The sequence below is a fragment of the Amphibalanus amphitrite genome, unplaced genomic scaffold (assembly GCF_019059575.1).
Source record: "Amphibalanus amphitrite isolate SeventyFive unplaced genomic scaffold, NRLGWU_Aamphi_draft 000970F_arrow, whole genome shotgun sequence".
Lineage (NCBI taxonomy): Eukaryota > Metazoa > Arthropoda > Thecostraca > Balanomorpha > Balanidae > Amphibalanus > Amphibalanus amphitrite.
This window is the reverse complement of record NW_024882464.1, coordinates 22,901-34,988: the sequence shown is the minus strand read 5'-3', so window position 1 is coordinate 34,988 and position 12,088 is coordinate 22,901.

Sequence of the window (12,088 nt, the reverse complement as noted above, 5' to 3'; positions counted from 1 at the left end):
GTGTCAAAAGGTCATCTTGGGCTGTTAGAAGGTAGCTGAAAAACAGTAACAATTAAAAGGTGTAGCCTCCCGACTCGCTACACTGCGTAAAGCAACGAAGAAGGATGCTTTACAACAAATGCTTCCTGAAGGGTTCCGAAGGACCTTAATTCTACTGCAGCTAGTTATATTTTATTACATACACGCGCTCAGCTTTCCAGATGTGTATGAAATCCTCTTGTCACCATTTGCTGCATTCTCTTTGATTTCCTTATAGTTTTTTTAATACCGTCCACTAACATTATTTATTATTTATTCCCATAGCGGAAGAAAATAAGGTGACTATTGCTGCTGATGGTACAGATTGTGCTCCTGATTGAATCGTCAAGAACCAGACTTAAATTCCCGTCATTTGTGGTATATTTGCCGTGAAAAGGCAATTTGTTTCGCTTTCATCCCACCCATACCAACATCGCGAAACATTCTGCCCCCAGTGCCATATGAGAGAAAGAACATTGGCAGCCAGAACATGTCAGAAATGTGATTGTAATCCTTAGCTGAATGGTGTGGCGCGGAGAAAGCACTGCATCCCAATTTCAGGTCACGTAATACGCCACAAATGAGATTCAGTGAGAGTAGCCCCTAGAACGGCACTATGCGCAGTACTACTTAATTACGTTCAGCTGTGACTACATCACATAAAACGACGTTCTGCGTCCCGTCCGACCTATGTCGTCGGGAAGGTGGTTGGAATCCACTGCTGTTCCGTTGGGGCCGAGCTGACGGACGAACCTCGCTGCAGAAACGCACAATTCCCACATCCTGGGCAGTGGGGATGCCTTTTCGTCTTTGTTTGCCTGTCTTCTCTTTGCATTTCTCATCTGGCAATCACCGAATTCGCCAAACTTTTCCGTCGCTGCTGGCTGACTGCGCCAGACGCCGAGTCAGCACCGCTGAGGAAGTCGTATGGGGATGCCGACTGCCGCATTACTCCCATGCCTCGGCCGTCCAGACTGCCCCAGCAGTGCCGCTCGGTCGCGCAGACTACCCGTCGCTCATCCCGAGAGCGACGAGCGGATCAGAGTCTCGATTCCGGGAGTCATCCAGAGGCCGCTGGTTACTGAGCGCCTGTGCGCACACAAGTAATTACACGAACTGTGTGCTTACATAATACAAGAGCACTTACACGCTCGTAACATGTGCAGAGCGAGATCCTCTGCTGTCGCGGGTCGCTGGAATCGTATCACTGTAGCATGGCTACAGTGACACGCGGATCGATACTCTTACCACTCTCACCGTCTCGCCCTTGGGGTTCAAGTGGGGTACCTCACCGCGCAGCAACTGGGGCGGGGAGGGGAGGGGGCTCCGGCGCCTCCGTGCGGGTTACGACACGTAGCCACCGTGTTTGTCACCGGATGGCGACTCGCGGCTACACGTGACGACGACACGTGATCCGTGCCGCACGGGAAGTCGTCACGAACATCCGTCGCCCGCTCCCCTCCCCTCCCCCGGCCCGGCGCTGGCACCGAATCCGTCCGCGGCCCCGCCCCGACAGTAGCGGCAGGGAGTGGAAGTGGGGCCGCGATCTAACTGGAAGGCGGTAGCGAATCGGAAAACGACCGGCGCAGAAGATAAATGAATTGGGGTGCATGGGGGTGGAGAACGGAGAGGGAGAAAGGCCTCGAACGAATCACCGAAGCACGCCTACCTACGTGGGTGTGGGAATTTGCATGTGCACGCGTGTAGGTGTTAAGGTATGCCGTACGTGAGAATTTTCTTTTCATGGATCCTGCCAAATGCCAAGATTAAATAATCAATGGGCCATTTATGAAATCACGACTGTGCGTGCATATGTGTATGTGTGTGTGTACGTTCGTGTGTGTATGTGTGTGACGTCAATACTAAGGCGCTGACGGTGGGGACAGGAAAGGCTGTCCGTGACCTTTGGCCTTTGCGTGTGACCTGTGACGCTGCGACATAATTGGTGCATTTGGAGGACATTAGCAGCGAGCGACGGACACAATTCTGGGTAGAAACACGTCAGTGCGGTGTTTTCCGACAAAAAGGTAGAAAATGTGTCTGTATGTGTGAAGCTCTGATAGTTCACATACATTGACGCAACAAGCTACCAATAGCAAACAATCACCCATCGTAAATTCCTATTTATTTTACCGATGGACGGTATTTTTGCTACTTTGACGGCATTTTATTTTTGCTCACAAATGACCGGTTACACACACAAATTGATTCCTAAATCTTATTACAACATCGAAGCTCGACTATTTGCTCCTACCGTACATATGTACATAAGTAAGGTTCGAGGATGATGGAGCGAACGCCTTTCGGAGAGAGCGGCATTCGCAGATGTTTTTCGAGTCGTGTAGTGGCTCCGAAAATATCAGTGGAACGAGTGGCATTATCGTGCTCTGGGCTAGTGTAATCCGCAGATTTTCGTCAACCCGAGATCCGTCCTGTCGTAAACTCATTCATATGTAAATATCTCACCTCAGAAATATCGAACACCGCTCACGGCACAATAAGTCGCTGATCGCCGTGTCGTAACGTTTAGCGGTCTTATGACGTCATTGGATAACTCTCTGCCGGTCACGTCCTCCAGATGGTGTCGGCTCTAACTGCTGAGACGAGGCCGCACGGTCCACCACCCAAGCGTGCGAACCTTTTTCTCGGGATCCATCAGCGCCGCCCTGATTGACGATTATTGACCTAATTGACGCCATCAGTTCAGGAAACTAATGATCAGTCTGCTCCGATTGGATCTGATGCTGATGCCTCCCTCAGATGGTCGTTGCGTTAGGCCACGTCTATGGTCTTAGTCCTTAATGGTCATTAACTTGCGCACGATTGGCATTGGTTACGATCGACTGGTAGGCGCAATAATAGCCGTTTTCACGACGGCCATCTGATACACATTTGGTGCACATTTGGTGCAGATTAGGTGCATATTTGGTCAAATTAGGTTCAGTGTATCAGTCTTAGTAGCTATCAGCTAGGGTTGCACTAATTGCTTATATGCCTGCTTTGTCATATTATCAGAGTATCATCGATTAAAACACTGAAATAAATTCATAAGATAAAGATATTTGCTGTAAAAGATGCAGGTGCAGATTAGGTGCAGATTTGGTCAAATTAGGTGCACTCGCCGGATAGCCCGTCGTGAAAACGGCTATTATTGTGTGTGAAGTGGACTGTGGCATGCTTTCAAATGGTGCTTCTTTTATCGATGAGAGGGAACTACAAGGAAGGTCTCTCGGGATTGACACCATTGAATGGGAAGTAAGTGATAGGTACGCACTAAATTAGTGCGCGCCATTTGGCACATTTTGGTACTTATGTTAGGACACAAAGTAAACAGCGAGTGCATTTGATCATCCTTATCGTCGGCCATTAGCCGACCATTCAATAAGGGTAAAATGGCACGGGTCGACGCTCCACCGACCCACAATTCGACACTCCCCTCTGTGCGGCGCGAGTTGACCTCCATCAGGCGATCACCTGTAGGCTATTTCCAGCGCCATGTCACGCCGTAAACAGCGCGCTGCCTTTCACCGTCACTCGGCTGATGTGGCCCGGCACCGCAGGTGTGTTGAGACTCACCGTCAGTCGACCTGGTCGGGCCGACCATCGCGCCCAGATGGGGTCACGGGGGCACACTTCAAACGCCGCCCGTTGGAGGATGATCTGTGGCGTCTGTCGGCTGCTCGACAGCGCGGGGGCGCGGGTATGATCTGTGTTGTGCGGAAGCGCCAGTCATGTGCTTCGATAATCGATGGTCTTGTGGTGTCAATGGAACAGCGATCAAGGTTTTGCAACTCAAATGTTACGCTGCTCATAAGTGACAGCCTAGCTTAAACTTTTGCTGAGTCGGTTTTTTTCTTCGATTGATTTTTAAATGAAGTCTCAGATTAATACGTTTTATTAGATACTTATATTTATCGATTCAAGAGCTACGAACAAGTAAAACAAGCATCGCAAGTTGAGTTTGTATTTAATAGCGGCCGCAAGTCCATTTGTGGTGCACATGAATTTTAACATTCATCATTGGTAAATATGACCGAACACCACCTTTGTCAGACAACGGAAGTGCTGTGTTTCACCTGTTGCCGAAGGCCCTGTTCTGCAGGTTCAGTGTTTCACGCCTCGGCACTAGTTATATGTACAGCTGCCCTCGGGCATGGGGGTCGGGGCGGATGCCCGCAGGCGTCGAGTGGCGCTCGATACTATGAATATCAATGAATGGAGATGCGACGATGTAGAATGAATATCCATTGACCTAACTCAGTGAGATGTTATCTGTTTGAATTGAGAGGCACCAACAGACGGCGGCACCAGGAAGTGGCTACCAATGAAGATTGAATGACGTGAAAATAAACCAATGTTTGACCAATAAATGGAACGGTCAAATGGAACCATGCTGGTTAACCTGGCGTACTACTATGTTGTAAGTACGGCCTTTCTCGGTGGTCTAGGCAACCCAATCTGCGGATTTTCTTTATGTTGAAGAATTCGCTGAAACTCGATGCATTGCGTGAAGGGACCGTTACAAACACTCGCTTATCTCAAATTCTTCATTCAAGCCTATGTAAACATATGTGTGACCTGAAGAGAGGAGGGCTCTAAAGATGGCCTCCTTCCTCCGCTTCGATGTTCTTCACTTGCACCACCGCCAGGGCGAGGGTAGTCCCGGAACGTCCTTAGCATTATTGCACTTGTCGAACCCTTGAATAATAGGATGTCTGTATGGGTTGACAGTTTTCATTGGAAAAGCGGTTGGGTTCCAAATGAAAGACAGTTATTTCTGTACTTTTCATTTACTCTAGCCGTTATTCGACACCGACCTCTCCAAGCGAAACAGGCGGTGCTAATTGTGGCGAGGACTTGCCCTTGGAGGCGCATATTAGCACCACCCGTGGCCGAAAATTAACCGGCTGACATGACGCGGGAAATCAGCAGGGCTCTGACAGGTAATAGTTAGAGCTCAAAGCTGCCACACTGCTGCTCAGGAAATAAAGGGACTCGAAACCTGAACCACAGCGAACGTTCCTTGTGTGCCGAAGAGCTGCCAATTAATCCGATTCTCATTTGGTTTCCAGTGACATTTGATCACGGACTCTATCTGCTTCATTCAACTAGTGTACCGCCCATGTGTATAGAGAGAAATGAAGAAGAGCTGGCCACAGTGGTGCTGCGTTGTCTAAGCTTATTGCATGCATCCTGCAATTGAAAATGCAACATTCATGGCATGAACGTTTAAAATCACAAAGCGATTTTGCATAGAAAAACTGCACACTGACTTGTAACATTGAAATAGTTAGTTTTCGATGAGAATCGAATAGAATAACAATATTTGTTTTCATCTATATCCACACCATTCAAGCGACAGCTGTGTTTTTCCTTACCGACGTCTCAGTTTCCGACGGAGCAGCGGTTCATTTCTAAAAATTTCGCGTCTCGGCGGAAGGCTGTTTTTCTAACAAAGTCCGGCATCGGCGAAGCTAAGATGACTGTCTCGCCCATCTCTTTTAGTTTACAGCTCCCCACGGAAAATGTGCGTTGAAAAAGTGGCAACAAGTAATGTGTTTATATTCTCGAGTCGCGATGTACTAACTGTTGGGTGATGACGAATGAATAGCTCCAAGTTACCACCGCGGAATTCTAAGCCACAAACATAACTAACAATGCAGCGGACACTGGCTATTCTGGACGATGGTCTCGCTACAGTACGTACTCTCAGCCATTCGATCCTCAGTCCTCTGGCGGTCAGGGAGATAGATACCCGGCGTCGGAGTGCCTCCACTCGACCGGTTATTTTGTTGACGTATGTCAATGACAGATCGATCATCCGCATACGGATGCTCTCGGGACGATCGCTGTCTGGGAAATGAGCGTCTCATCAGTCAAACTGGGCCGCGCGGGACGCTCGAGCGACTCTCGATATTCCGGTGGCGCGCGCCGGGGCGACATGAGGCGAATCGGCTACCCGTCTGTGCCAAGGCCCTATGTCTGTGCGCGGACAGATTACCGCCAGCTGCAGCGCCACTGGATGGTCGCAGAAGACCGCGCTGGCTGGGAGGAACGTGACTGGACACATTGCGGCGGACTTATCAGGTGCCGTGTCATTTAGTTCATTGCCGGAATCGGACTTATTTACATTTCATTTTTTTGTGGGGCGAGAGCCTACTTTGGCCTTTAGTCGAGGGCCCTGTTCATTGTTCTGTCGCTTTCATCCATCCTCTCTCCATCCCCTCCCGCTCTCTCGCTCTCTTCCTCCCTCCCCCTTTCTTCCTCCCTCCCTCTCTTCTTTCTCTTTCTCTCTCTCTCTCTTTCTCTCTCTCACTCTCACTCTCACTCTCACTCTCTCTCTCTCTCTCTCTTTTTCTCTCTCTCTCTCTCTCTCTCTCTCTCTCTCTCTCTCTCTCTCTCTCTCTCTCTCTCTCTCTCTCTCTCTCTCTCTCTCTCTCTCTCTCTCTCTCTCTCTCTCTCTCTACCTAGTCCAGTCATGACGGCGTGTTTGACGCGCAGCAATATAACGCACGTACTGCCGGGGTTGCGGGGTTGCGGCTCGGCATAGGGCGGTAGGAGTCTTATTTAGTTTCATCATTGTGTTACCATTCTTTGCAAGCAGCGCCAAAGAGTTAACCCTATTCCTGGCGGGGGGGGGGCCTCAGGAGCCCCCCCTGATGTTTTTTGGTTATATCTCCCAAACGCGTTGAGCTAGGAAGCTCAAATTTTCTGACTTTTCCTAAAAGGCTTCTACGCAACATGTCTGAAAATTTTGAGTTGATCTGACCTCAGGTCAGGTCACCAGAGGCGGTTTGGTGACGCTACCTCAGAAAAGTTTGCAATCACGCCAGAGCTAGAGTTTTTGACCGATCAATTTCTTCTCTTCAGGGTTTAGTTAGGGTACCAGTATGTGCAATTTGTATATCTCGGAATTTTGATATCGGTGACCTAAGGTCAGGTCAATTTCGCGACCTTCCCATTATAAGTCAATGGGGGAAAAATCAACTCCCTGTTTTTACCACTAAAACGGGTCGGAATGGCCCCATATACCATACATGACTTCATATACGATCAACCTTCACTACCTTGAGATCTGTTTTGCTGTTGGGCAGCTGTGAGGTCATGTGACGTCATCAAAGGTCACCAAAGGGTTTTGGCCAATAACTCCGTACAGGAACAAGATACAGACGCGTGGATGGTCTCATTGTGTTCAGCTCGTCAAGACGCATCGAATGATATACATGATGACCTCGAGGTCACGTGACCTGAGGTCAACCTTTGACCTTGACCTTTCGAGGTCAACATATATATCATTCGATGCGGATTGACGAGAGGATCACGATGATGCCCTTAGTTTGTTCCTATCTTGACTAATTCGAAAGTTATTCGAGAAAAACTCTCTCCATATCTAGTGCCGCCATTTTGACTTTTTCGACCCCTGTGACGTCATCTTTGACCTGACCTGAAAATGACCTTTGTAAAAATTGTAGATCTTGGCCGTGCGTATCCGATGCCGTTTACCGCTTGTCGCTATCTTGCTTCGTTCTCGAGATCTCAGGGGGGGGCCGAATCGGCCCCCCCCGCCAGTTTCTTGTCCCGGCGGAGCCCGCCAGGAATAGGGTTAAGTGCGTAGCACTTTTGCGCCACTTGCTTATGTAATTTATGAATTTTATGTTGTAGCAGTGTGAATAAAATGGTCTCTCTCTCTCTCTCTCTCTCTCTCTCTCTCTCTCTCTCTCTCTCTCTCTCTCTCTCTCTCTCTCTCTCTCTCTCTCTCTCACGCACACACAACACACATTCTGTCTCTCTGATCCACTCTCCTCCTCTCTCACTCCCATCGTTCACTTTCCGATAGCATCTTTATAAAATCCTACTCCTCCACTATAAATCGCTATGGGACAGCCCGCAGTCAGCCCCACGGGACTCACTCATTTCTGAATGTAAATGTACCCAGCGGTGGGCGATAATTCATAATTACTCCCAATCTGGGCCCTGCTCGCTAGCGATAGTTTGTGGCGGGGCACTAGGCTGTTATTTGCTGTTTCCAGCGGTGGTTTTCGGTCAGCGTCGGCTATTTATGCTGAAAGTTTGAGGGGTGGTCCCGCCTTTCTGTTGATGTACTGCTCAGGTCTGGCAAACATGGCTCGGCTTTTTAGTGGTCGCACACAGTGGCCTGATGGCTCCCGGCAGCCGGCCAGATAAATGGCACCAGACACGAATGATGATGGACGAAGTGCCGCTTGGTTTGTGTTAAAAACGCCCTCAGTGTATCCGGACGTGCGACGTCAGTGGGTGCTACACCAGTTGAATGAAACAGATATCTGTAAACATAGATAATGAATTTTGTGGTTATATTGACAAGTAACCGATCTGATCGAATGCAATTAAAATATATTGACAAGTAACCGATCTGATCGAATGCAATTAAAATGCTCAGTTAAGAATAAAACACGATCTGACTGCTTTAACCTTGATTTGTTACCTATATACTATTTTTTTTTTTTAGTTATATGCATGTTTTTAAACACTGACAGGACGATATTGGTATTACAAAAGAAATCACGGCAGACTTAACGCACAATTACCTTGTTTCCCCAGTCTACCGATGCATTTGTGTATGCTTTACCTGTCGCAATGCCACAAAAGGAAGGTGTTGAAAATGTTAGTATTTTAGCAGTCACATAAAATAAAACCGGCGCTTATAATAAAACGTTTACTTGACTTTTCTTACCAATAAATTAAATTGAGGGCAAAAGATGTTAAGATCCTCAAGCATGGCCTTGAAAACACCTGTTTCGACTACAGACTGTTCTTAATTTGGTTCGAGAAAATTTTGCAATACGCTGGATTTGTATTATCACTTATACTACTTACGACGTCCCCATTATAGAGTTCAGTGGACGTCCCTCTCATGTCCCGTGCGACTTTGAAAACCAGCCAAGCAGAGTGAATAGAATAAACCTAGGCTTAATGGTTCTTGTTTTTCTCTCGGAAGTGAAATTATGACGCAATACGTTGGTGTTCATGTTAGCATTGACCTTCATAAGATGCCAAGTCCATTACGGTATATTTGCTCTTACGGTAAGCTATTAGTGTGCGGTATAGGCTCTTTCCTGGTGACGATTCGATCCCCTAAGAGCATCATTTATCTTCAGTGGATCAGCCAGGATTGCGTTGGCTGGTTCCAGCTAGCACTGAACGTCGCTATTATCCAGCTAGTGATTGCTATGCCTAGGTCCCGATTGGATAACTAGATGTGTTTTGCGTGTTCAGTTCGGCTGGCTCCTGCTACACATGTGATGATTTGCAGCGTTCGGAAAATTTTCGCAGAAAATGCACTTAAAGTGCCTTAAAAATAAATGTATCTGGAATATTTGATTGGATGAATTGACAGGGCCGAAACCCACGCTAAATGGACTTGTTGCTCAGGCCCCAAGCCATATAGGCATCCGATCGCGCAAAGCCGGATAACGGATATACTTTTTACGGAGCGAGCGAAGCGAGCGTAGTCTTTCCTTAGATTAACGGAAATTTCTGAGTATGAGCGGCCGGCCGGCCGGCCGGCCGGCCGTGGTCACGCTTTTGCGAGGCTTATATCTCAGCAACCACTTGACCGATTTACACGCGGTAATTTTTGTAGGGTAGCTTCATTCCGTCTACCAAGTATTGGACTATTCCCGATGCATGTGGGTGACCCCTTATGCACGTGCCACGTGCAAAACGAAGAGGTGTCACTTTTGTAATTGTTGCAATATCTCCGTAACTACTTGGCCGATTGCGCTGAAAGTTGGCATGTAGGTAGGCACCCACAAGGCAATGTATATCCATGTGCCAGAGTTGGGGTGCTGCTGCACGTGCGCACGTGCAGGGGTCGATTCCAGATCTCGAGAACGGCTGGACCGATGGCGCTCAAATTTGGTACATGGTTAGGGACCGGTTAGTAGGGTGCCGTGCAAAAGTCAGTTGGGACCCATTTTGCACGTGCGCACGTGCAGGGTGCCGCTTCCAGATCTCGAGAACGGCTGGGCCGATTGTGCTCAAATTCGGCAAATCGCTAGAGACCGGTTAGTAGGGTGCCGTGCACAAGTCAACTGGAGGTACCCCTCGAAATTTCGCACGTGCAAGGCTCACCCTCTCGCTCGCTCCGTTAGTCGCCCCAAAAGGCGTTATACTGGTTTATTAAAAACATGTATATTAGGAATAGCAAAAAGACTGCAAAAAAACTACAGCCATTCAACCTTTTTATTCCTTTCACTCCACAGTCTATGTCACTCTTTGAAAGAAAATGAAAATATGGCAGTCACCTTAAACGCTTGGTGGCCTATACATATGTTTCACCGAATACACATTTATAAGTCCATGGCAGCTCTCTGAATGTCACACTATGCTTAAACCGGGTGACCGACAATCGACATCATAATTCGATGCGGACGTGAATGAGATGTGACGTTGTTTTAAACTACATCATCCTCAAACTAAGCAGAATGTGTCGGAAGAGTTCGCCGTTGTCAGCAGGTGGCAGACTTTCATTTACAATAAGCCAAGTTAACGACATTTTGCCTGCTACGCATTTATTTGGAAATTCCAGCCTCAAGCCGCGGGCGTAGCGCGGCATTCATTGAAACCGAATTTGCTTTAGGTAATGTCTTCTGAGCCGATTGATGATTACTTTCATTTGTCGTGCGGAAATTCCTATCGTTCACACTGTCGAGTTCCGCTGCGCAAATCGCTTTTCATTACCCAGCAAATATACATACTCACCAAATACTTCCATTCCAGCGGCCCGCGACCGCGGAAAAGTTGGACATTAGCGTATCGATCGACATGGCTTGTCGGCAGCCACGCTCTCCGAGCTGACGATTTATAATTGAAAACGGCGCGGCGTATATGCAAAGTCGACGGCGGGTGACACGTGACTACGTCACGTGACGCCCAGCCCGCGTCACGTGACCGCTGCACCGTGACGCCGCCGGCAGTGATCGATGCCGGCCGGCGAATACGCCGTCGCGGCAAAAACGGACAATTTGCGTGCGCATATTTGAATTATGTATGAGTCTTTGGCGGCAGCAGCTGTCCCGTGACTGCGGCAGGGTCAGATGGGAAATGAAACGCCGCCTGACCCGGAATCCGTCGAATGCCGGCTGTGATTTGCATTCCGGATTGGCAACAGCGGGCCCTAGGAAGGCGGCTCGACGTCCCGCGTCATCTGAAGCAGCCCCTCCGTTTAGTTTTCAATAAAGTAGAAGACAAACTAAGTGACGGTTACCAGACATTACACTACTCGTACACATACACACGCCTCTTGCGAAGATTGAACATTCGGCCCCATGAATGTTTTTTTTTCATATCCTTTTCATATCCTAGATTTGTCAACAACTGAAGTACAGGGTGTGAAATCGGCCGACATTTTGCCATTTCGATTAGATTATGATGAATAAACTATGTCTTATCTTTGGATCATCATAATACATAGGTCATTGTTCAGTGTTCACCGCACTGAACGCGTGACCCAACCAAAGCCCTGTACTCGTATTACAGCTACACTGCGTAATGCCTATACATCACTGCTGAGTCCACAGTGCATATCGTTGTATGGTCATCGGTCCTTTGATTAATAATCAATCTGCTGCTTTACCGTCGGCTAGGGAACTGCTCAGAGTTTCTCCACACTGGTCTTCAGCGGAGTTTCATAGTCCATAAATCTGGATAATCTGCTTAATAATGCTACGCCGACAGAAACTTCCACTACATTCTCTAATGTCACGAATCTCCATTTCAGCACATATAGCCGAAAGCTAAGCCCCAAATTGTCAACAGAGGGTCCACGGTTTCCGCATTTGCCACTGACACTGACTGTGTGGTGTGGATGTTATTCCTCGCACGCTATCCTCACAACGGCAGCGCTCAAAGGAAAGGCTCTGAAGGCGCCAAGCCCAATGTAATCGCGCTCTCGAGCAGGGCATTAGAGCGGTAATAAAATGTAGAAGGACACCGGCTATCAGCTAAGGAGCCACCCACCCTCACGCTACGTTTTTGCAAATGTGAGGTGCCTGTTCGGCTCCCATGGCCGACCACGGGCAGCTGGGTG